The sequence below is a fragment of the Talpa occidentalis genome, unplaced genomic scaffold, assembly GCF_014898055.3.
Source record: "Talpa occidentalis isolate TD23 unplaced genomic scaffold, MPIMG_talOcc4v2.1 talOcc4.1794, whole genome shotgun sequence".
Taxonomy (NCBI): Eukaryota; Metazoa; Chordata; class Mammalia; order Eulipotyphla; family Talpidae; genus Talpa; species Talpa occidentalis.
In genome coordinates, this window is record NW_023601845.1 from 2,549 (window position 1) to 8,274 (window position 5,726).

The following is a 5,726-nucleotide window of genomic DNA, read 5'->3' on the forward strand; positions in this document are numbered from 1 at the left end:
ATAGGGGAATAATTGGCAGTTAACTACACTATTAATTATGCCAAGATTTGCTTGGAGATACACTAAAGGCCAAAGGATGAGCAATATCTATGTGTTCCTTTAATTTTGTACCCTGAGAAGAGCAGATGGAATGCCGTGTTCAGGGTCATCTTGAGCCCACCACTAATCCAGTAGACTGAAGTTCTGACATGCTCTATTTTGACAAGGAAACCAGAGTGTCTATGCTGTAAGCCTACACAGGTTTGTGTGCAAATGGAAGTGTAGCACAGCAGGGGTTAGAAGTATTCTTGAGTTCAACACCTGAGACATTTATTAGCAGGCCCCCAACAGACAGTATTCTCCTCTCTCTGATTCATCCATCCTTGGCCTGATGATAAATGTTCCCTAGTCCTTGTTCTGTTGACAAGAAGCAGATGATCCAAGATAGGTAGGAACACACACAAAGCCCATAGCTTTTCACACCTAGATTTTCTACAAAATGGATTGTGCTGCATTGCATGCATAACTTCTGGAACCTACTGGAACCTGAAGGCATTGAACCAGTGCTCTCCAATGGACCCAATGATAGAAATCCTGTTTTGTGCTAACAGTGATCATCATGTGGCTAGTATGGTCTTCACTAGCCACATTTCATCAAGAACTTGAAATGAGGCTAATATAACTGATCAACAGAACTTTTAATTCCATTTAATGTTAGTTAATTTAAATTAAATGGGGATATATGATAGTGGTACCACTCCAAAATGCTCTGTGGCTTTGCTTCCTTCCATGTGCACTCACTTCTTGGGCAGCCTGCCTAGGCTGGGGTGGGAGGGTGGGGGGCTCAGGACCTCAGAGCCTCTTAGCACCGGTGATATGCATCTTGCAGGATGATATTTCATCTTGGACAGTTTCCTTCCTCTTATCAAAGCAAAGTAGAAATCTGTCTGGAATTACTTAAGGAGATGAAGGATGAACATATTAACAGCCTATAGATAACAAGAAAGTCTTTAATGATGAATGTGGTACCTATTAAATGCTGCCAAATCAATTTGTGCAAAATAATAGAAAATAAGGATGAGCTGTGACTGACAGGAAACAATTAATTTTTGTGATTTTTGCCTTGAATTATTTATTCCAAGAAGGGTTGTTGCCCTCCCTTAAATCTACATCTACTTGACCCTGAGTGTGGCTAGAAAAACTCAATGGATGAGCCTCTCTTGCTAGATTGTTGAGTGACTGCCTCTTCTGGTTTCTTTTCTCATGCTCTTGACTCTTCATCAAGGTTTGCTTTTTTCTTTCTTCCCTAGTTTGCAACATTTTAGCTATAGAAATAAGTGCTTGTTGAAACAACAATAAGAGAGCAGTATCTACATCTGTCTCTCCCAGGAGGTGTCCCTGCACAGTCATGCCAGACACACATGTGCCAGAGAGAACGAAGCTTAGAACCTGGGAAAAAATGAGGTATCAGGGGGTCATTTTACTCCTGGAAAAGGAACAAATGACTGTGACTAGTTGGCTCATGTGGTGAAGTTACTCCTGACTTCCTTGACCTCAGGCCTCCATGGCTCCTTCCTACAGAACCCAGTCCTAGGGAACCCTCTTACAAATGCATATGCACCCCCAACATGTAGGTGACTCTGCTCACCTCAACTCTGTGGCTGAGGATCGCTAAGAAGGACACAAACACCAGAACTGCTCCCAGGGGCTTAGCTTGATATTACTCTCTCTCAGCTATTGAAGAATTTTCACCTTAGCTGCTTGAGTCTTCAAGCTTCCTTGGAGAAGCCCTTCCCCTTACCCAGGTACATTAAGCCCCTGGCATAGAAAATGAGATTTGATCACTTTAGGAAGTAGCATGGTTTTAAGGGTAGTATTTTGGAGTCAAACTGACTGGGATGTGTTAATCCCATTTCTGTCACTTATAGATTGTTTAACTAGTGAAGTCACAAAACATCCCTGAGCCTGTTCCCTCATCAGTGAGGGGGTGATAAGAGTTTAAATGAGGCATGTGGCATTTCTAGTGCAGTGGCTTACATGTGGTAAGGTGGCTGGCATGGTTCTAGTAGATTAAACCAAGGAATCCAGAAGATCATTCCCAGCTAGCCTCAGAAACTGAAACCTTCCTCCCCCAAACCTAGCCTTCCAAATTCCTGCCCTTTTCTTTATTCCTCTTTCTTCATCATGGTCATATCATTCATTCATATATCCAATAAATGCCCCTAAGATCCTACTGCATGTCAGGAACTGTGCTACATGCTAGGGATACAGCGCTGAACAAGACTCCTGACCTCATGATGCTCATATTTTGGAGGGAAATAGATGGTGCAGACTCAATAAACAAACAAAGACAACTTATCAGATGGTGATTAATGCTATGTGGAAAGATAAAGTAGAGTGAGGGGATATGATGAAGCTGATAGGAGGCTGTTTAATGTTTACGGCTGGTATGTGATCTATAACATCACAGGTGTCTGTGTGTACACAGAGTAGGAAGGTGGATCCTTTATTTCGTGGAGTGAAGGCAAAGATCCAGAAGACACTGGGGGAAGGGACTTAGAGCTAGGAAAATGGGCTGCAGAAGAGTTGAGAAGGCAAAGAGAAGATACAAGTAGGTGATATGGAGTAGGGTGAGCAGTGGAGGGCAGGTGTTCAGGTAAAGAGTGAAAGTCCTGAGATTTCCCAGTTGATATAACCCACAAAGCCCACAGCAGAAATGTGCATGACTTGGTAACACTCTTGCAACTATTTGTTTGGGGAGGGGGGTACTTTAGATCTGTGACATGTGGAACTGACCACTGGGTGAAGACCAGGCTGACCCTAAAGGGTCCGATATTTGTATATCCCTTGCTTTAAATAATCCAATTTTATTAACAAGTATAAAATAAAAAGTCCATGTGCCTTTCATTGTTCCCCAAATGCCAGTCTCCAAAAGTAACTAATTTTATTTTATTTATTTTTTAAAGATTTATTTTTATTTATGCGTACCGGAACTGGGATGTAGGCCAGAGGTGCAGGGGTGAGAGGACTCACCAGAGACAGAGTGGGGAGACGAACAGGTGAATCTACATAAATACTGAGGGGAGCAGTGGGCAAGACAGGAGAGATCTGCTACGCCATATGTGAGTTAGCTCCCTGGCTGGGGATTGAACTCAGGCAGTAGCAGCAATAGCTTGATAGCACTGAAACTTAACCCCTCTGCCATCAGGGAGGTCCAAGTGACTAATTTTAAAAGTGAAATGTGTCTCTGTTCTAATTTGTTCCTATAAATGGATAAACACACATAGTATTTAAAAGTAGACAATGGTTTCCTCTTCTCTGTTTTTTAAAAGAGATCTGATATTGTGGTTTTCCAGGGACTAAATCCTAGAAAACTATAGGAATATTCCGGTTCAATACTGCACCCTCAAGCCATGGCCATTTTCAATGAAAGACCTCCCTCTTGTCCCCACAGTCGTGTCCTAACCATTTCTCAGAATGCTCCACATCTCCCTGCCATTCTCTGCCAACAAATGCTTTCTCCAGCAGGTATTTATAGGCATACTGATACCTTGACTCCAGCTCATCCTCTAGTCATTAAATAAGAGATTCCCTGACACTCGAGGCTCCATCACCTGAAGTAGGGTGGAGTCAGAGACAGGGAACTAAATAAATCACCTCTCTGTGTGCTCTGGAAGGGAGAGAAGCTGAGCAACATGTTGCCATGGAAATCAGCTTCTGTTTACTAGAGGCTTCCTCAGTTGGAGTGTGGCAGGTTAGACTGGAGGACAGCAGTTCTCAACCTTGGCTACACACTGGATCACCTCAGTGCTGTACAAATACTGACACCAGGTCTCACCCCCAACAATTCCATTTCATTAGTTTGTGCCACAGGTGGGTATTCCCAGGTAATTCTAATGTGCAGGTCAAGGCTGAGAGCCACTGCGCTAGGACAGTCCTCCCTGTTCTGGTAAATTAGTCATTACCCTGAGCATCAAGCATCAGTATAAATGTATCCTGCACTTTGTTAAATTTTAATACTTTGTCACATTCAGCTGGAGAAGCTGTCTGTGCATTTGTCCACCTTTCAGAAATAATGCATCTCTATGCAATTTCTCCTCTTTTCTTTGAGTTAGTCTTATTCCTGGTGAGAAGGAGCAGTGTGCGTGGAAGTCAAAGGAGCAGTGTGCTGCTCTCTTTTCTGGAAATATCATCATCGTGCTGGGAGAGCACCTGTGTGCACCAGCCTTACAGTAATTATCTGGTCAGTTACTCCAAGCTCTAAGTACTCATAACCTTTGCATTCCCTTCAGCATGCAAGCTATGGAGGCAGGAAAAGGAACAAAGGGCGTCCCTGGAACTTCATGAACAAACTTCCAGTAGCATCGTGAATGGTCCTGACTTGGGGACCTCACCTGCTTTTTTTTGCCCTTTCCCTCACTCAGCTTGACAGATTCCATGGCTAATGTTACGTGCAGCCATTCAGGCCAGAGAGCACCCATCTCCCCTTTGTTCATGTGGCACATTGATCTGCGTTCCCCTTTGTAGTTCATCTTTCTTGGGTGTGGGGAGCCGCTCAGGCTGAGAATTGCCAAGGAAGGAGACACAATGGGTGTTAGCTATGGAATGGTGGTAACCACTGATGGGCACAGGACTTGTATCACTTGATTTATTTTCCATTTGTAATAGTGGAACAGAATTATGAGTCCCCTGGGACCAGCCTTCTCTGTCATCTCTCCTTGGGAAGACATCTGATCTGGGCTGATTTACATCTCCCCCTCCTGGACACTCAGTCATTGTCCCTGAAATGGGTCATAGCCAGCCCTACCCTAACTTGTCCCTACTGATTTTCCTGTCCTCATGCCCGCTAAACACAAGCCCTTGAATGTAGGCAATTCCAAGGGTCTAGCACAGAACTTACAATATAGGAGGGGAATTTATTCATGCCTGCTAGTAATGGATGCTTGTCAGTGAGCATGTTTCTCACAACCTAAGTACACACATTAGATGCTCACAGACCTAGCTCTAAATTCTGTGCTTTACTTCAAGGATGCCTGACCTTGGACAAGACAATTCCCCTTGCTAAGCCTCATCTCTTACTTCCAGAGTGGAGCTAGGGGAGGGATCCTACCAAGGAAGTATTAAATGTGATCATGTGTGCAGTGTTATGGGAGCAGAACTCCATTAATGTTAGTTATTAAGCCATTATTATTTTTAATTTCATTATAGTCTGTGTGATAAGTTAATTTTAATATCACCTGCAAACAGACAAATAAATTTATGTTGCCAAAATAACTTTAACCATCTAACCTTGATATTAATTCTATTTAAAATAAAACAAAAACACCTGAGAAAGTGATTTGTAAGGTTTAAGTGCTGTGTAAGAATAAGCTGACACACCATAAGCAGAATGTGACTATCAGCTACCAACATACAAGTTGTGGCCCTCTGAGATGGGGAGTTTAGTCTCAGGATGTTCTAGTAACGCATAGAAAGAACACTGGACAGGACATCAGGCTGGCAGCTGTGTGGCAGACAAGACAAGATGGCAGAATTTCTGTGGCAAGACTGGCCGGCACTGTGAAGAGTCCCCTTAATTGGAGGAACAGCAGGGGCAAGGATGGTCTGTAGTAATGCACTTGCCACTACTGAGTGAATTTGTACAGTGCTTGTAAGAGCCAAGACCTGTGAGTTACAACCAAGATTCTCTCTCCTGAACATTATTGGATCAAAATCTCAAATCATCAGAGGGTAAGGTCTCCACTCAC

General features: G+C 43.2%; 1 long non-coding RNA gene across 1 annotated transcript; it reads right to left on the reverse strand.

The window, feature by feature from the left end:
- Nucleotides 1-786: 786 nt before the first annotated feature.
- On the reverse strand, nucleotides 787-3,662 carry LOC129146149 (uncharacterized). Its single transcript, XR_008552659.1, has 3 exons — nucleotides 3,530-3,662; nucleotides 1,628-1,797; nucleotides 787-935 (listed from the first exon to the last, which is right to left on the reverse strand). It is a non-coding gene; the product is annotated as an uncharacterized LOC129146149 (long non-coding RNA).
- Nucleotides 3,663-5,726: the final 2,064 nt, after the last annotated feature.